Source organism: Phodopus roborovskii, unplaced genomic scaffold (genome assembly GCF_943737965.1).
Source record: "Phodopus roborovskii unplaced genomic scaffold, PHOROB, whole genome shotgun sequence".
Classification (NCBI taxonomy): domain Eukaryota; kingdom Metazoa; phylum Chordata; class Mammalia; order Rodentia; family Cricetidae; genus Phodopus; species Phodopus roborovskii.
Window position 1 is genome coordinate 17,825,444 of NW_026126416.1, and position 21,503 is coordinate 17,846,946.

The 21,503-nt window shown below is 36.8% G+C and overlaps 1 pseudogene; it reads left to right on the top strand.

Moving 5' to 3' along the window:
- The first annotated feature begins 3,352 nt into the window (after nucleotides 1-3,352).
- On the top strand, nucleotides 3,353-20,826 carry LOC127221259 (E3 ubiquitin-protein ligase makorin-1-like; annotated as a pseudogene).
- Nucleotides 20,827-21,503: the final 677 nt, after the last annotated feature.

The window sequence follows — 21,503 nt, forward strand, 5'->3', positions numbered from 1 at the left end:
AACACTGTGATGTCCTCCTGGCTTATATGTCATAAGGCAAGTTTATTATTGTGGGGCTGAGACAAGCCTAAACTTTCTTAGGTGTGACTGACCTCTGTTGTCTTTGCTAATTGCTCTTAGTATCATCTGGGCATCCTGTTTCACACTGGTTGGCTTGAGATGTTTATGTGGGGCAACTTTTCTTCATATGTCTCTCAATCATCTCTTTTGATGCTGTTGAAAGAACAGAAGCAGAACCTTCCTATGAAATCCCATCATGCATTGTGCTTGTGTTGCATCTCTAGCTTACAAATGGCCAAAGTGAGTTTCTACATTATTATCTGAGTTCAGAGTTAAGGGGAAGAAAGGCTAGCTCTCTCCTATGAGTTTAAGCCATCTGCCAATTGCTATTGCTAAAGACAAAAGCCAAGCATAATGCTTATGTAGTTGGATCATTTAACAGGTGTCTGAAGATGTAATTGAACAAGCCTTTGTGTGTGAGATGTTGATGAATAAGAGGATGAGCAGAAAGGGAGGCCCTAGAGTGTCTTTGAAAGCAGATTCACAAGACAGAGAAAATGTGAAGTATAGTATTATGAGCACAGGTGCAGACCATAGAAACAGAAGAAAAAAATCACAGAGGCACAGTGTCATTTGGAGGTGGCGCACAAAGGGGTTACCTAAGGTCAGAATTTGTTCTCCAGGATTTAAGGTAGTCAAATACCTTGCATCTAAGAAGATGCAAGGAGAGAAAAAAACAATCATTTTCTTGGACCACTAATGACCGAGGGATTACTAAATTCATCATCATCTACAAGTGGTTTCATGCTAAGAAAAAAGACTAGATTCACAAAACAAAGAATAGGTTTGGATGCTGAAGGAATCTTGAAGGTGAAAAGTGATTATGTGATATGGTTTTCCAGTTCATTGCAGACAAAGTGAAAGTGAAGCTGGTGTAGAATTTTATTTATCTGGGGCTGGCATTGAGTAGAGCATATCCTTCACTTCCATGATGCTTGGGTTTCAATACCAAGGACTCACATCATTAAGATTTGCTTCACTTGCACACAAATAAACACACACACACACACACACACACACACACACACACACTTACACACAATCCTACGTATGATAAAACGGCAGTTGGATTTCCTAAACAGTATTTACCTATAGACAGAAAAGGAAAATTAAAGGGCTTAAAATGTGCTTTAGAGAAAAACAGCTTTCACAAGTAAAGTACCAATGATGCTTATTTCTCATAATTAAAATAAAACAAACATTATGACCTTATTTATAGAATAAATATAAGACTTTACTAGCTCCTTATACAGTTTATTTAATGTGCTGCTAATGGCTTTTTAAACTTTAGATGTTCCGTAAAATGGTCTAATTAATTTATAGTACTAGGAGATCTCTAAGTCGCCCCTGTGAGAGGGTTGCTAAGGGGTGAAGGAAGAAATTCACATACATTCACACTTTCAGCACTGTGTACACTACTGCATGTTCTCTGATAATTTTGTTTCTTCTTAAATCAGTTGCTTAAGAGAATATATAAAAATATTTTTGAAAATTAAATTTGTTCATAAATTAAAAATTAACTGTCTTGAAATATGCAACTCATCAGAAAAGATGCCTTAATTCTACAAGCAAATATCTATTTAAAGTCTCATTAGATTTTATACCCAGAAAGACTACTTGGAGAGAAAAGGACTGTTTTTCTTTACAAACAATAGTCAATTGGAGATGACTTCTCAGTCTGGGATGACAGCTTGTGCCCACTTCACCATATAGACCACACTTAAGGGCAGGATCCATGCCCAGCAGTAGAAGACCAAAAAAAGGCAAACTCAATGATATATATGTATGTATGTATGTATGTATGTATATATATATGTATATATATACATATATATATTCTTATTTTACATATTGATCCAAGTTTCCTTTTCCTCCCTCCCTTCCTCTCATGTCCCCTGACCCCCCTCCCATCCCTTCATCCCCTAACTCCATAGGAAGAGTGATGACTTCCAGGAGGGATCATCAAAATCTATCAAATCATTTGGAGTAGGGACTAGGATCTCCCTCCTGCCTCTAGGCTAAGGGAGTATCCCTCCATGGGGAATGTGCTCCCAAAGTTCTTTCATGTACCAGGGATACATCCTGGTTCATTGTCAGAAGTCCCTTAGAGTACCCAGGTTTCTAACTGAGACCCAAGTTCAGGGGTTCTGAGTCAGTCCAATGCTGACTTGAACAAGGGGGACCTAATGGACTCCCAGACTGATAGCTGGGAAATTCAATGGTATTTTGGAGGGTTCTTTTTGATTTTTTTTTTTTCTCGTATTACTTTGTTTAAGAATTTTTTCCCCATACTGGTCTCTTGCTTTTATATAATGTTCCCAGTTTTGTGGTTTGTGTGTGTGTGTGTTTCTCATGCTTTTTCTTCTTTTTAAATTCTGGTAGGTTTGTATGTTTTTACTTGTTTGTTTACTAAAGTTTGAAAGGTGTGGAATTGGATGGGTGGGGAAGGTAGGGGATCTGGGAGGAGATGAGGGAGGAGAAACTGTGATCAGAATATATTATATGAAAAAATATTTGCAACAAAAAGTCCTTTGTAAAAGGCAATGAAATTTAGTTCTTCTCATAGGACACAACTCAGTATCAACACTGTGCCAAAAATACCTGACAGATGCAATCTGAGAGAGAAAGAGCTAACTTTGACCCATGGTGTCAAGATATTTCTGTTCATTATGCTGGGAAAGGCATGGCTACAGAAATGGTTCAGTCTTTGTCAACAGGATGGATAGTATTTGGTGGTATCATGATGGTCAGCAAGAAAGCTGAGGGGATGGAACCGGAAGCAGGGCTAGGTTATATCTGCCAAAGGTCTGCCCTCAAAAAGCCACCTCTGCCAGCCAGGTTCTACAACCTCCAAAAGCTATCTATGCAAACTTCTAGAGATCAGATATTCAAACATATGGGCTTATAGGGGACATTGTAAATTCTAATCATAATTATGTACTCCTGTCCACATAGGCTATTGTCAGCTCATAAAAAAATCATTCAGTCATTTCTATTGTTTAGCTAAATTTATATACAGTCCAGCTACCTTCTAAAATATGTGTTTACACCAATAGATAAATGCTAGTCTCAGCCTTCATCAGAGAAGCTCTTCTCAGTGAACAATAGTGAATGCAAAGATTCATGGTTGTACACTCAATAAGTGATGGATGAGTGCTCAGAATGAAGGAAAACATTTGGGCCACCCTCTCCAAGGTTCAGGGAACTTTACAGAAGAGGGGTTGGCAAGAATGTGATAATGAGAAGGACTGAAAAAAAGTCTTCCTCTTGGCAAGATGCTGATATTGCAATCATGAACTTCAGCAGCTGTGAACATCTGCATAAGAATTGGCCATCAAAATTCAGGTACAGATGGGGAAATAGCTAGTGCTTGAAGAGGCCCTACCCCTCTTGGCTGAACTATTTTCTACTGCTAGATTCAGGGAGGAAGAATCATTGTCTTCAAGGGTGTAGGCATTGATGTCCTCACCAGGATCCAGTGGATAGTTCCAAAAACAATACCTACACCAAGATGATGCTGGTTTAGATAAAAGAATTATGAAACAAATTCAGATGTCATGATTCTGTGAAGGGACTGGAAGGGATAAGGGGAGAGAATTGATAGGAGAAATAAAGGTAGCTAAGAAAGAGTATAAGGTATGTAAAATAAAAATAAAAAATGAAATTTAAAAAAAGCAAAAAAAAGAAAGAGTATAAGGGAGACAATCAGAACGTATTACATATGTGTATGAAATTATCAAATGATAAAATTGATCAGTAAAAAGGAAAAACACATTTAGTCACAACTTCTAGAAGCCCCATAATCTTAAAAAATATTGAAAATCTGGATCAATACTCTCCAAAATTCCCAAGGCAATTTCTTGGTGATATGCACTCATACAATCATAAAGGCACATTACACACTGCCAATACACAATCGCATAGAATAAATATTTCCTTTCTAAAGGAGAATAATGGAGAGATATCAAAGGAAGATTAGACTAAACCCAGTCAAGCAAACAGGAATTCTTATAGCTTCATATGTTGCAGGTGATAACATCATGTGAACCACAACAGGCTCGGAGCATCACCTCCATGACCTCAGTATATGTAGTACACATGGCCTCTTTCTTGGAACGGTATACTTGATATGTGCAACATTTCTGGAAAGACATTCCATGTTCATGGCATGACTAATATGCTAGAGTCTCCATTTCAACTTAGGTTTCACACTCAAACCTCCATGTACCACTTGCTTGAGATCTCTGTGCAGGGAATCTGACCCTGGTACATAGTAACTCGACTCATGGGAATTTTTTTTTTCTGAGTGATGAAGAAAAGTATCACATGGATGATGCCAAACTATTGTCAGCTTGAGGTGTAGCCTTACCCTTTTGGACTAAGGCTTTGGTGGCCTTAGAGTGTCTGTGTGGCAGAATCATAGAAAAGTCTCTCCTAGGCAGTTGTGTTTGAGCTGAAGTGGTGCTTTATTTTCAAATGAAAGTTTCACATGAGTTTACATTTTTATACTCTAGTACATTAGGTAGACAAAGTCTTGCCCTTAATGCACCAAATCTATTATCTCATTGTAAAGGCCTCAGCTTCTTATTAAAGAATTTAGTTTACTGTCTCCCATGACTCTTTTTACAACTTTACACACATGCATGTTCAAAACTTCACACTGTTTACAACCTTTTGCTTTACTTTTTGCATCTCTCTTTATATTACAAATATGCATTTAAGAAGCAAGAAACAACAATGCTAAAGACTGTAAATTTTGAGGCTGAAAAATGTCTTCTACCAAACAAATTCCCCCAAAATGCATTTTTATAATTCAGCCTTATTAAACATTTCAAAGAGTGAACATATTTCTAAGTAGTGTTGGCCCATTTCTTAGTAGAATTTTTTCCATGTCCTAAAATTTTAATCCCATCTTTATTGTTCAGATTCCCATTCTGCTTAAACCATTCTAGTGCTTCTCTAGTCTGAAGTTACAAACTGTTCTACATTTATTTTCAGAAACCAGTTCTAAATGGTTTGTGATGGAAAAAAACAAATATCTTGGCATCAGTTATCTGTATAGTTACTTTCCTCATTGCTATGACATTATAGCATCCATTTCCAACTATCAATTTGAACACAAAACTCTCACCACCTTCAGTTGTCAAATGTTAGGCATACCTGAATTTATAGCCTTAAGGCAACAACAAAACAAGAATAACAATGACAAACTCCAAGAACTATTTTATAAATTACTCAGTTTCAGGTACTCTATTATAGTAAAAGATACAAGACATTTTCCTTGCAATATTAGATATCTAAAAGGAGGTGGCATTTCTTGTATTGCTAAAAATGTGCACATTCGTGTAACTGTCATACAGCAAAAAAAAAAAAATCATTGAACAAAAACGAATTTGAGACTAATATATCAGTGGCAGATTAACTTCTAAGGTGATCATTAAATATCCCAATTCTGTATTTGCCATATTTTATCCTTCTGCTTTTGAGGGAAGCAATGTGGAGAAAATTTCATACCCATCAGTAGGCTGCATCACAGGACAAAAGAGAAAAGATTTTAAGATTTTGAAGATTAGAGTTTAAAAATCTCCCAACTTTGGGCTATTCATGAGGGAGACTATCCAAAGTGAGATTGACTTTCACACATGTATTTGAAATAAACTAGATACTTCCCAAATTCAAAACAGAACCATAAGACAGCTAGAAAGGTTGGTACTGCTATGAGGCTAAAGTCCTAAATCAAGACATACATCAGCAGTAAGATGAGTGACAGGATGGGAGGTAGCTGAGTTTTCTGGGTCTGCTAAACAAAACCTGAACACACATCCTTAGGACCCAAATAGGAAAGATCCACTCATTGACTGCAGTTAAGCGAAAGTTGTTGCTCTCTCCCAAGTCTGCACATGGCACATAACCATAGGGTGTCTCCTTCAGTTCTTTTTCCTTTAGATAATCCTCTATAATCCTTTATCTTGCATGCCTTTCAAAAACTGAAATGAGATGTAAAAGTAAAAATGAAAAACAAAATGTTGCTCTAGGTATATTTAAATAGTCAAGTCAAAATGAAAACCATAATGTTATCTGTTTCTTGTCATAGTCTGGATAATTTTCATATTCCAAATGTTTAAGGAAAATATCTCCTTATCTCCCTTATTAAGTTAGAATAATATCTCTTTTTTGTAATAAAGAAATCAAGGAGACAATGTTTATAATTTTGTAAAATTAAATGTGTAACTATAATCTGTAAAATAAAAAATTAACTATGGTATTGGAAGTTTATTCATTTAACAATGTTATTTAATAAAATATGTAAAATATGTATCATATTTGATAATATATAATTCATATTTAAGAGGTTCAAAATTACCTAATAAAATATGGATATTACTATTCAACAAATTACTTCCAATTCTACACAAGAAAACCAAGAATTCACAGTGTTTAATTGTGATGTGTGAAGAATTTTGAGGCTTTTGCCAGTCAGTTCCAGTTTGAGTCTCTCACAATGTTGAGTCAATTAGGAGCAGGATAGACTGGGTTAGAAGACTTGCATCCAAGATGGCTGAATACTTGACCAGCAAGTTGATACCAGCTGTTGGGCATTCTCACAGGGCTATGAGAGTATCTGAAAAACAGGTATCTGACTCCTCTTAGAGCCATAATTCAGGAGAGCAATAGGGAAGCTGCAATATTTTATGAACTAACCTTAAAATGTATATACAATGACTTTGCCAGTATTCAAGTCAATCCTCCTTAATAGGAGAGAGGACTTCACAAAAGAGGGAGTATGTGTTCTGGAGCTGTCATGAAGACTAGGCCACCATATGTAATTACAAATGAAATCATGAATTTAAAATTTTCATTCTGATTTTAGGGCTGACCATTTGACTTTTCATAGTCAACTAGGAGACTCATCCTGGGGAGGACTCTCTCCTGTTCTCAGTATGCTTAGTTGCCTTTAGTTCTTTATGAAAGGGGCCATCTGTCATTTCCCTGAGAGGAACTGAGGAGCTATTAGAAAAAAAGGGAATCCTGAGTGAATGTGTAAAGAACTGGTGAAATTCTGAGTGAATGTGTATGGCTACATGAGCACAATTATGTCAAGGACTCTAATGGATCAGGCCCATGGGAGTGACAAGACCTTCCCTGGACAAGGTTCAGAGAGATGACAAAGCCTTTCTCGAATCTGAGTGCAAATGTTGACAGTGTTGTAGAAATGATAATCAGCTACAGTCTCTTCCTCTTGGACCACTACAGCCTGAGACCTTCTACCAAGGTTAGTTCAACCTGCCTCTAGCCTGCCTCTTCATTCAGCTACAGATAGTGAATCTGCTTCCTTGATTCAGGTGTATAAATAAACTCAGAGTTTCTGAGTTGTGCAGTCATTGTCCTCCAGCAGAGTGCACATGGCAGACCTGATCCGAGCTTGTCTGTACCTGTGCCTGTGTGTCTGTCCTGTCTTTATTCCCTCATCAGATTAGTCTCTGAGCTGTGTAGAGCATGACATTGCCCCTTCCATGCTAGCCTTGGTATCAGTGGTGAACATTTTCAGCACCTGTTTAGACATGAAGCCTCCCTATCATTCTGAGATACATTCCTCTGACTCTTACAGCTTTTCAATTCCCATTTGAAGTTACTTGAGCATTAAGGTCCAGGTATTTTTTGTAGATGCACCAATTGTGCATAGATAATAACAGCTTAAGAAAGGGGGCCATAATTTCAAGAAAGAGTAAAGGGGAGGTATATGAGTGTTGGATGAAAAAAATGGGAGGGAGAAATGATATAATTATATTTTAATTAAAAACTTAAAAACCACTGTCGACAAAAAGAAGCTCTCTATGACCCCTTATAGGTAGAATACATTTTATTATTACTAAAATATGTTTATTCTGTTTCTCAATGATATTTTATCTGGTGTTAACAATTATATTTTATGACATTATTTCATCATTATTGATATTTTAAGTTTTGGTGCAATTTTGGAGTAAATATTTGTACTATTTTCCTCTTCTGTATACTATCTCATGTCATAGATATGTACATCCTTACTTAGGTGGGAATGTCTTGTCTTGTCTGTCATCACATACAGCACATACACAGTGATTTACTCGAAATCCATTTCCACCTCTTTCTAGCTTATCAGATGATATTTTGCAAAACAACTTTCAAACCATAGTTCACAGTAGTTTTTTCCAATTTTCCATACACCAAGACTTTTATAAAAACAATGAAATTACTTATTAAAATAATGACCAAAGCCATTTTTTTTTTTGTGGGAGTAACTGATATCTGATTGTATTTAAGGTCCATGCCTCAAGATAAAATCTATACCCTGATGCTGTTTTGGTGACCAAAAACTAGAGAGTAGATAGCCCAGTGACCAAGACTAAAACCAAATACTACTGCTCTTAAAACAGTAGTGATAAAATGACTCCTAGTGATAGTCTGCTGTATTCACACATCAGTGCCTTATTCAGCCACCATCAGAGAAGCTTCCTTGTGCAACTGATGGAAACCAATACAGAGACTCATAGACAGACATCTCTCTCTCTCTCTCTTTCTCTCTCTCTCTCTCTCTCTCTCACACACACACACATACAGAGTGTGGGGGAACAGAAAGAGAGAGAGACCTTGGAAAACTCACTGTAAATGATGTGATGTCTTCATCAAATTTCTCCCCTCAGAGCTTATAGAAACACCTAGAAGAGGAGGCAGAAATAGCATAAGATCCAGAGGGAATGGAAGACACCACATGACCAAAACCCTCTAAATCAACTGAGCAAGGGTCATATGAGCTCACAGAGACTGAGGCAGCTGCACAGGAACTACATGGGTCGACCCAGGTCCTCTGCATATATTTCATGGCTTCCAGTTTAGTGTTTTGCAGGGACTCCTGAGTGAGTGTCTGTGACTCTTGTGTCTGCTCTTGGGCTTGTTTCCTTCTTTGTTTGCTTCATCCAACTTTAATGTGATGGTCTGTTTTATCTTATTACATTTTAGTTTGTTATGCTGTGTTGTTATACTGTTATGCTGTGTTTAAAAGACACAGAAAGGGAGTGGATCTAGGTGGGAGGGGAGATGGGAAGGAACTGGGAAGAATAGAGAGAGAGGAAACTGTAATAGGGATATATCATATTAAAAAAGAATTTATTTTCAATAAAAGAGGGAAAACAGTGAACTAAATAATACATATAAGCTGATTGTGATTAGGTTCAACAGACATAAGAATACTGTGTCAAATAGCAAATATTTCTAAAGAGATGATTTTTATTTCAGAGTTTAACTGTTCTTAGACTGCTAACAAAGAATTCATGACATATCATCAGTTCATGAAATGTACGTTAGCATGGCTGTGAAGCTAAAACTACATTAACCAGATTTTCTTACTACTAAGGGTTTGCCGTGATATGTCTGTCAAGCAACAAAGTTGCCCTTGAGATATATAGGAGCAAAAAATAAAAATGATCTCATAGATACATATGAGTGAAAGATCATTGAATAGCATGGACATCCCATAAAAACAAGGGAGACAAAGGAAGACAACTATCATATGATTCTGTATATAAGTATTACTTACAAATGCTGAATTGAGGGAAACAGAGAGAATGGTGATGTTTAGGAGCTAGGTAATATACAGAAGAAATAGAAGCTGATACATAAAGGGCATAAACTAATTTTATAATCACCAATGGCAAATGTCTGTAAACATGTGTGGCAAATTTAAAGCTTGTTAAATGTGTATCTTAAGTGTTCATAATACACAATATGGTAGCTACATGAGGTGAGAATAAACTAATTTTCTTGATAGAAGGTTTATTATATAAGGCATAAAAGACTAGTGCATGACTTAAATAAATGCATTTTTGTCAATATTTCTGTACATCTAGCAGAAGGGGGAAATATGTCACATGAAGGTAGAATTCTGGAATCTATTCCTAGGATAGATACCAATGAGTGGATGTGGTGCCATCTCTGTTTGTAATTTAAATTGGAGAGGTTGGTGGGGGGCATGGGAGGATAGGAGCAAGGGGGAACTTGGTTTGATATGTAGAATAAGATTGTTTCTAAATTAAACAAATTAAAAAATAAAAATAAAAATAAATAATTACTTATTTAATTCATTAGAAATGATAAACCAATAGTCTGTCCACTAAAAAGATTATAACTTTATTAAATCAGCGAAACGTTTCTGCAATCTGTCCAGGAAACCCTAGTTCCATTGGCACGGAACTATCTGACCTTTGGCATTGCGTGGTGTAAGCAGTGTCCCTGGGACTCTTGGGGGTCTGGTAGAAGATGTCAGGGGAATTTTAATTTTGACGATTACTTTGAAGAAAATTAGAACATTCTCCATTTTTAAAAATTTATCATGAGGTACAAGTGAAACAAAATTCTTTGAAGTTGCCTCCCAACTTGTGATTATTTTCCTGTTGTAATTTTTAAAACATTGTGTTTCTTTCTACTTTTCCCTATAAGTCAGCTAACTTTCTCTGTCTTTTTATACCTGTCTTTCCCTGTTCTCTCTTTATTTCTGTCTCTCATGGAAAGTTCAGATTTGAAAATTGTCAAGTTTGTATTTTTTCTATATCAAATTTTGTCTGGAAATTCAAATTTATTAAAGATGTTAATTTAAAATTTTATTACCATGGGATACTTCTTTTTGTTATTTTATAATAGTTTTATGATATTTTGACCTCCTGACTTGGATATTATACATTTATATATTCTATCTTATTTGTAGATTTTTATCATGTGAATTGGACTCTGAGTACCAATTTAAGGTGTTTCTATATGGTCTTATAGTTGGTATTTTCACTGTTATTAATTAATTATTCTAATTCTAAGGCTTTGATTTTTAGTAAAATTCGCTCTGTAAGAGGCTATCATTTTTCTATGTGTGATGTCTGTAATTTCTGGATTCATTTACTTCCAATCTATTTATGGTATAATCACAGCATATTTGTCATATTACACTTGAAAACTAATAGTTTCTTCAGTGTCTACTATCTACAGTATCTGATAATTTTTAAGGTACTTGTCTAAGATAATATTTAGGTTAGAGGCACAAAGTATTAAAGTTGTATTACTTGAGTTGTATAGTTTTGTTTACTTAATCTACCAATTTTGTCTAATTAATGAATAACAGACATATATGCATATTTTCATGCTAAAAATTTCTTTATCTTTTGCTTACAATTCAGTCTTGGGTTTGAAAAGAGGCCACCAAAGATGGAAAGTGTCCAAGAACAAAAATAGACAATCTCAGTATTGTATGAAGGACAACTGTCCTGGATTTGTGGTTAGGAATGTTCCCTGGGCAGTGGCGAGACTAGGGGATTCTATTCCTGCTGAGGGGTAAAGCGAAATCAGAGTCCTGGAGGTATTTCCAGCTGCTTATTCTAGTTTTCAGAATTTTTCAAAAATAAATGTAATTTAGTAATTTAAAAATATTCCAGAACATATTTGTTGGGAGGAGTCATGGCTGACTTAGCTCTATTTGGGATAACAGATGTTAATTTATTTACCAAGAATAAAGGAAAAAACACAGTATGCTTTTTCATAAAGTATCTCATATGGATGGCAAAACATTAGTCCAAACAGACTTCACATGTTATTTTAAAAGAATAGTTTACATATGCATTCTATGTTCAAATATTCTGCCTTTGTAGAGTATCTCAAACATAGTAAAAGGGGAATGCTAGCTTCTCCCATGAACCCAAAGTTCTTTATTGTGTTTAATATATTTCTTTTTTCTTTTCTTTCTTCCTTCCAATTTTTCTTTTAATATTTACTTATTTTTTATTTTACTCATTTATTTTTCTTTTTTGGGAGACAGGGTTTTTCTGTATTGCTTTGAAGCCTGTTTAGGAACTCACCCTGTAGTCCAGGTTGGCGTCGAACCCATAGAGATCTGCTTGTCTCTGCCTCTGGAGTTCTGGGATTATAGGCATGCACCACCAACACCTAGTGACTTATTTATTTTTGAGGCAAGGTCTCCTGTATTCCAGGCTGAAGTTGAACTAAATATTATAGCCAAAGATAACTCTGAACTTTTGATCTTCCTCTCTCCACCATCCCAATGCTAGGGTTACAGGATCACCACCATATCCAGTGTTGTGCAGTGCTGGGGATGGAACCCAGAGCTTTATACAGCAGAGGCAAGCAAAGCACAAACTAACACACTTCTCCATGCCATATTTAACTTCCTATCCTGGTGAAGTTTGGAGAAGAGCTACATTAAGTGGGAAAACTGTAGAACAAAATTGTGTATGATATGATAACTCAGCCTGTCACTGGCTTTGGGCATATTAACATATCTATGATTTCTCATCTTTAAGAAGAAAATAATGAAGTGATTATATAGGTATAACATATACAATAATGTTTGTGCTGAAACAAGTGCTACTTATGTGAATACTATTTGATGTAAGAAACTCATAATACATGTTTTTACCTTGGCTTCACATTTCAAAAATAAAAAGTCAATGTTCTGGAGAGAAGTCTGTCTGTGAAGTGCCAGCCATGCAAGCATGAGAAGCTGAGTTTGCATCCACAGAACCCATGTAGACAGTCTGGAACCTCAGGCCTAAGCAGAAGTGGAGACAAGGTACAAATTTATCATGGGGGCTTCAGCTAGTATAGGCAATTAGTGAGCTTCAGTTTCAGCAAAAATCTCTGTCCTGATGAACTATGTTAAGCACAAAACAGAAAGCAAGTGGTTTGTTGTTATCTTGTCTCATTCTTCTGAATACTTGTTGATCTGGTGAACACTCAGCTTTGCAGTCAGAACCCTTTCTTTGGTAATATGTTTTAACTTATTCCTTAATTTAGAACATATAGAAAATTCCATTCTGCAATCATCTGTGGACTAATTGAGGAAGATCTCTTTTCCTCTACCACCTTTTGATACCCTTGACCTCCAGTGCACTTGAGCCCCAGATGGACCAGTGAGCATGTGAGGTTGTCATAAAGGTATACAGGAGCTTGCTGCTTCCTCTGCCCATGTTCTGGGAATAGGCCTCTAATTCTCAAGAACGAGCATATATAAAATACAGCAATGTCTCTAACTGCAAATACCTACTACCTCTGTTCATGTTCTTTCTTCCTTGCCTCAGAGCTCCATATCTCCAGACGACCTTCAACCAACTGCACTGTAGTGGCGACTTCTGGTCAGTTGTATGGACTAGAGGTCATGAAGTGTCCTTCATGCTATATGATTTTATAAATCCACAAATGTTTCCATTGGCCACACACATATGTGAAGATGTCCCACACTCACATAACTTGTACTTAGGAAAATTATAAAATTCATATGTTGTAATATGGCTAGATTTGTTTTCTATTTGAAGGTCTTCTGAACAGATTATAAAAAAGATAGCTGTCATTGTTGGACTTAAGAAAGGATACACAAAATGCAACGTTTGTAATCACCCTGCATAAGCAAAGGCAAGGATATAGGAAAGTTCAAGACAAGTAGAGAAATAACAAGCTGTCTAATTTTCAACAAAGTGTGAGTTTCATACGGGATAAAAGAGGAATATGCAAGGAAGAGGGAGGGCTCACATTTGATCTAGACTTTGCATTTACATGATTTGAAATCCTGCTGCCCAGCCAAAATGTGTATCAGGCAAAAGAATTTGCACACCAAAAAAGAAAAAAAAAAGCCAATTAAAATCATTCTGTAGGATAAAAGAAATGGTTGACTTCTACAGATGCTCAGCTTCTGGTCAGCCACCTGGTACCATGTTGGTGTCTGAGGGCCATGCTGCCAGGGCTATACTGCTCTGGGTGGTCTGTGCTACCATGAGGACCATGGTAACATCTGGACTGAACTGTTGCAAAGGGCCATGCCTGGATCTGTGGTCCTGTTGTAGCTGGGGTCTGTGTTGATGTCCATGGCCTGTGTTACCAAAAGGGTTCATAGGAATCATGCCTGTTGAAATCTAAGGGCCCTGTTGAGATGGATCCAACCCTCACTGGCCTTGGGATAGCTGGCCCTGCCTTTTACTGGATACTGCAGCAGAGACCTAGCCCCTATAATCAGTTAAGTTAGCCCCAAGTTCTACCTCTGGTGTGCACTTCACATAGGCAGCACACTACAGGTGACTCTGTTGTATGGGATGCAGGTGACCCAGCCCTAATTGTTTAAGAGCAGCAGACCTGACCCCATCCTATCCTTTATCTGTTATGTAATGGCATGGGTGAGGAAAAGATGCCCCCTTACTACCTTCAACATGCAAGAGACCTGTCCCAAGGCTCACATGAGTGGGAGAGCTAGACCTGCCCCTCACTAGCTGTAGCACACAGAAGAACAGAACCTGCACCCCACCATGACAGCATTCTAGAACTAAGCCTGTTATGTGGTGGTAGCAAAGATGAGACACCCCTTGAGTGCCTGAGAGCAGGAGAGTTCATCACACCTGCCCCTCCTCATATGCCACCATAGTTATCAGGAGAAAGGCCCTATACCTTACATGGACAAGAAAATGGAGCTTGGTGGGGGTGAGCTTTACCCAAGGACCCAAAAGCAGGAGAACTGGCCCTTCTCCTTACTGTAGGCTGCATTGCATGAACTAACCAAGACATTGCTGGAAAGCTCATCCATATAGTAAAGAAGAGGGAAAACTGGCAGGCTTATCAGCCCAGCTGCCCAGTCCCAGAACCAGAGCTACAAGTTAGCTCACCCTAACGTCTATCAAATTTATGAACCATTGGAGCATGGGAATGGGACAAACCTACAGATCCAAAATAATAGGATCTCCATGACACAGACAACAGGATTTCCAAGAGGAGCCCCTGTGAGAGCCTATCATCCATGGCATAGCCAGAAGCCAGAGGCCTCGAGCCAGACTAATGACTTCTAGCAATGAACACTCCCAAGCAAAGATGAGTAGACTTAAGGGTAAAACTGTGTGATTAAGCAGGCCTTACTATAGCTTCCACAACAAGATTATTATTCTTTCATTTGTTTTTCGTCCTTCCTTCCTTTGTTATCTCTCTGTCTCTCTCTCTCTCCTCTTTTCCTTCCTTCCTGCCGTTTTGGGGTTATGTTTCTTTGTTTTGTTTGGTTTTTGGTTTTTCTTTTAAATTTGGTTTTTTTAGGGGGGAGAAGATGCAAGGGTTGAAAAAATGGAGAGCAGATGTGGGGGATGGGTGGAATTGGGATGCATAATGTGAAATCCTCAAAGAACCAATAAAAGTTTTTAAAATTGAAAAAAAGAGCAAGTGGTGGAAATCTGTTAGGTGTTGGAGTAAAGAGCGAAATTGCAAAGTGATGCCTTGCTGTCATTTGTTAAACATTTGGTCACCTTATGTAGAGTGGCTGTAGTTCTCCCATGTTCAGACCTGCAGCATGTGCTAAGGGGCTGGCATATATAGGCATGACTTATATCATGCCTGTATAATCTGAGGAATGTGTGTTTATAAGATAAATGTTAATGTTCAAGTATCCACATGATGGGCATGTTTCCATTCAGTAAAATGAGGAAATGGTAAGAAAATACTCAGTGCAGAGGATGGATGGAAAGAGAAGAGTGAGTCTTAGAAAGAAAAGACTCATTACAAAGTCCTTTGGTGGAGAAAGTACAACATACAGAAGGAGGAAGGAGCCAAAACCATGTCTTTGAAGTTAAAGAACTTGGACATGAGGTTAAATATAAAGCATGGGGGGGGGTGTCAGAATTGGAACTCAAGAGAATAGAAAGGTTTGACACAGGATCTGGGAAGAATGCCTACAAAGATTGTAGATTTGAACACATCAATCACCAAATAGTTATGGAGTATCTAATCCTTGCCCAGCTGTATATGATGTATAAGATGTATTCAGCTTTCCAAAGTGCTGGCAGTTACTGCCAACTTGGCAGTATGAGCAAATGTTGTCAAATGTGTACTCCACTCCATCACAGGAGTCACTAATGAAAGTAAGGAGTAATTTGCCATTTGGACCCTTTATAAATTCATCTAGTCGTGTTTTTAACTTAAGAACAAAACACTGGGGAATACATTTTAGCTAATATTATTTATAGTGACATTTCATCATGACCTGTACTGAAAATAGTGGACTGTTAGCCCATATTCTTCAAAACAGGCACATAATCTGGTAGGATTTCACAATTTATTTTTTTCTTGTCTCATTGTAATTATCCATGAAGTTATGGGTACAGTATGATACAGAGAGTACTATTTCTATTTGGAAGCCAAAGAACATATAGATCAATGGTTTAATTAAAATAAGGAAATTAAAATGGACTAGGATATGAATCTGAAGTGAAAAATTAGAAAAGGATTAGATAAAATAAATAAACTTAGAGAAATGGTTAAAGTTGTTGGGCACTAGTAGATGGCTAAGTTAGCAAGACTACTTCCTGTACCAGCATGACAACCTCACTGTCCACTTCAGCACCCTTTAAAAAGCTGATATGCCATGCATACCTGTAAACCCAGTTCCTATGGGTAAGGTCAGTGATGGGAAGATGATGGTGCCTTAGTGGCCACCAACCAAATTGAAAATGGCAGACTCATGTTCAGTGAGAGATTGTCTCAACTGATAGAGCAAGATCTTTGACACTCCCCTCTGACATGTGCATCTGTGAATGTATGTATCCACACATACATGTTAGCATGAACACATACATACCACTTCTGTAGAGACAGACACATATATACACCACACACACACACACACACACACACACACAAACACACACACACACACACACAAACACACACACACACCAACTGTTCAGGGCAAGAATTGAAGAACAGTAGACACTGTACATGATTTATCAATATCCATTCAGCATTGACATCTGCAGTGCTCCCATCCTCTCTCCCATTTTTTTCTGAGAAAGCCTGACTATTTCTCTGGTTTCTAGAGTTACATTGATTAAAACACAGAACAGATGAGAAGTGACTCAAGCTATTTCCCATAAGCAATTATTCAAATATTAAAGGTTATGATTTAGTATGTAAATTTCCCATATTCATTACCACCAGGCTAGAGAACTCAAAAGCTTGTTCATATCTATTTTCTGGAGTTCCCCATTAGAATGAACACTGGTTTCTCTTCGTATATATTGAATTGGTGTTCATTTTCTTTTTTGTTCTTATTTTGCACATTTTCTTCACCAAAACAATGCTTTGCACAAAATTTGTCTTAGAACCTGCTACAGTGGCATCAAGCTTAATACAGAGTAAGCAAAACTCCTCAGCAGGAGGGGAAAAATAGAATCCACCAACATGTACTATATCCTCCCTATAAGCTACATCCTGTTAAACCACATCTTCCAGATGCTCCAAGATAGAAACCCTAAAATTATCTTTGACTGTTCCTTCTTTATATTTAAACTTCAAGAAAGTCTGAAAATACATTCTAAATATTTCTCTAATATGCTTCTTTCCCTTTCTGCATTACCTGTGACTGACTACGGCTTGTGACTTAACTTACATAGTATTATACTGTGCATTTCTGACATGAGAATTTAGTTGTGTAATTCCACAGGCTGCCTTGTGAAATTACTAAAGAAATCTTAACTTTATCAAAAGAATTGACAAACTTAGCATGCTACTCTTGCTTAGTATTGGAGGGAAGTTTAGAAGGAAAGAGAAATAATGAAGTGAGGGTGGAGCTGGACTTGAAATAAACTTCTTAGAGGAAACAGTAAAGAGATTATTTCCTAAAACTTTCAGGGAACAAATTTTGAAATACAGACAAGAGGAATATAGGTGAATCTATTTAGCAAGTGAATAACACTAGACAGAGATGACTGTGTAGGGAACAAGAACAATGCCGATATTAAAGATAAGAACAAAACCAGATAAGAAAATCAGAATTACAGAGAAGGAAGAATATTAACTAGGTCCTAAGGACTGCTAAAAGTATAGAGAGGGTTTCACAATCATTTGTGAAAGAAGACAGTGGACATGGTGAGGATAGTTTTATATTTCACAAATGGTAATTAATGTGTTGTAGTTATTAGGTCCTTTGAATTGTTTGGTGTGATTTACATGAGGATGGTTATTGTTGCTAGTCATCAACATACATGGTGCCTGCAAATGAATCTTTAATGGATTCTTCCAGAAGCTTCTCAAATATGAGATCATGCTAACCATTTTCTTCTTCTACTCTAAATTTTAAACTTTAAAAATGGAGAGAAATGAGAATATTTAAGAAACTTCTCCTCTTATGAGGAAGCCAAGGCATAACAAGTCTGGAGCTAAATCATAAGAGAAAAAAAATGGTTCCTTGGGTCTGCAGTAATATTCTTCCAAGGAACACTATTGGTACATTATGGCAGGGAGAACTGTTCAAGTCACATGGTATGGCTCCATCTGGTATCCTTTAGCAAATGTCCAGATGGATTCCATTTCTGGTTCCCAGGAAGCCTGGCCAATCAACCCGAAAAAGCTGTGCCTCTGATTTTCCATCACAATCACCCGAGAAGGTTCACAGATCTTTTTGTTTCTACCCATATTTCTTAAGAGACCTATGCTTTTATTTTTAACCATGAAATCTGCTTATGAATTTCTAAGTAAAAACAATGCCAACAGTATATTTCTCCTGGGGGTTTCTTTTTCCTTTTCTTTCTTTTTTGCAGCGGCAATACAAAACATGACCTTAAACATATCTCTCCTATTGTCTTCCAAAAATGGCCTTTCCCCCTATATTTTTGTAGGACTTGAAAATGTTTATCACATCATTCTCACTTAAATAGTATGTGAGATTCAGTAACCAAACAAATACTTGAGCTGGAGGCCACACCAATGAGAATAAACACTTATACAATTAATTGTGTGTTTGACAAGTTTTCCCTACATTCTCATCTCTACCCACACACGTCAAATATCTACATAATATATCTACTATAGAAAATAATTCCTTAAAAGAGACGAATTTCTGTATCTTAACAACTATATGCTACACCTACATCACTCATCTGCAAGAGGGCCATGTTATTTCTGAGCAACATTTTTACTTCTTAGCCATATTTATTTGAATTGATACAATTTTTAAATGAAGTATGAGTTCAGAGGGACAGCACAGAGGGACAGTACAGAAAACTTTATTTTCCCATCCATCAGAATGTGTTTGTTTTAAGCTAAAAGTTTGTTAGGAGCTAATAATATTTTAGATTATTAGAAATTTACATTTTTGGACTCATAAAAATATAATTGTCTTTTTATACTTTTTCAAAAATAGTGCATCCATTTTTGGTATCGTGTAGTTGCCCGAAATGATTTTTTTTCATAGGCCTCTCTTGCAGCTAGGTCTGTCAGATGTGCAAGTTTTTGCAATGAGTTGAAAAATGAAATAAGGTGTGTAAATTCTGAGAAGTGCATTACAGTTCTGGGAAATATTATCTGTACTTTAAGCAATAGTAAATCACCAGAGCATTGAGAGCCCTAGCAACAGCTCTAGTTGTAGATTGTATAGTGATTTTGAGAGCAGCTATATTTAACAAAACATCAAGATAGCCATATTTTGGGTCTCTTATACAATTATCATTTAACCTAGAGTTACAACAAATTTGACCTATTTAATTTTGAGAGTAAAATGAATTTCTACCTTTATAATCTTGTTAATGAAATTCTCTAGCAGAGCCATTTCAAACTAAATCCCAGATAGTAATATATGTAATTACAATGGGAAAAAAAATTCAGAACACTGTTTAGTATGATAGCAAGTTGTCAAGATCATTGCAGATAATGAAAAGACCAAAAGAAAATGGACTTTTGAGCCTGTTAATCTGCTCTTCGATATATTTTTCCCTTTTCAAGCAGTTTTTCAACATTCCATCAAATCTAAATGAACTTATATACTTTGGCACCAAGAAAATCTGATTTACAACTTGAAGCATCCATTATATTTTTTTCAATTTGGCAATATAAACTGTCCTTCATGAATTCAGAGTATGAATGACATAAACATACACTTCCCAATTCAGCAGAGTCCTTCCAAAGTGACTTCAAAGCAGGTCATGTATGAACCCCTGGCTTCTTGACACTATTGGGTGGAGTAACTTGAAGTCATTCATTCTACCTGATTTTAAGATTCCAACAATACAGTAAGTCATCAAGACAGGAATAATTTACTTCTACAGAACTGAATGCAAAACCATCCCTTGCTGCTTCCTCAAGTCTCTCCTCTGGATTTGGATTACTCTCTGCAATGACTCCAGGTGATGATGAATCAAGAAGCCAGAACATTCCAACTGATGGATTAAGTTAAGAGCTCTGGGTGAATGCCATTGTGTCTTTCTGGGCACCCTTAAGTTGTGGCAAAATTGTCCCTTCCTCCAAACCTTGCACTGAAGTGCCTGCAGAGCTCAGTTAACCAAAGCACAGTCAGAGAAGGAGCCAGTATCTGTGGAGACAAAGCAGTTTTGACTCTGTGCTGCAGTGGGGAGTGTATCACCATGGAGACTCCTGTGACATGTGGGTTGCAGACCCTACACCTGATGGATGCTGCTCAGATGCCATACCAAACAAAGTCTTGAAAAGGATGTGGAGCTTTCTTTTGCCATGTAGCACAGTAAGGATCTGGTGTGTAGGATCTGCATGTAGGTAGTCTGTGAGAAAGCCAGTCCCACCCAGAATCGTTTTGGGATCCTCTCCAACTGTAACCACACCTACTGTGTCAAGTGTATTGGCAAGTGGAAGAGTACTAAGGGATGTGAGAGCAAGAATATAAAGCACGACTCCTCCTCAGGCTTCATTTGTGCTTTCTACTTTCAGGAAGAACTTAGAATCTTGTACAAGGGTCCAACCTGAATAAATGCATTTAAATACTTACATTTTATCATGAATCTGGGGTGTTGAATTTGGATTTCTTTTTTGAATTTCAGTTAGCTGATAAGTGAGCTGGTCTGTGTGCTTTCTTGAATAGAGAAACACTGTGTTTCAGTTAGTTTTGAGGAGATTGTGTTCAACAGTTTAGATGGTGCTGTGAAGAACCTTTCTAACTCTGAACATACGCTTCCTGAAATTTTGACGTATTCTGTCATTCTACTCCATTCATTAAACTAGCCAATAGTCCATTATCCTTTAAAAACTGTCCTCATAACTGAACAAGAGCTACATCTTCTAAGAAGAACCAAGTACAAGAAATAAATTGTTGATGAAAAAAGAGAAAACAAAGTTCACACCATTGTAACTGTTGCTTATTAAAGCCATATAATTAATATATAATGCGGAATCAATAAAGATGTGTTAAATTGGATTGTACACATATATTTTAATGTTCCATTATAAATTAAAGGGATTTATAAACACTTGAAACTATTTGTATGATACCATAAAATACAGCATTGCACAGGAATTGTCTGAAACCCATAAAATATTCACCACTGAAAGTCGACTATGGACTTTGGATGACAATGAAATGTCAACGTAGTATTACCAATTAAAAATAGTACCATATTCAGTAATATTTAAATGAAAAAAATATT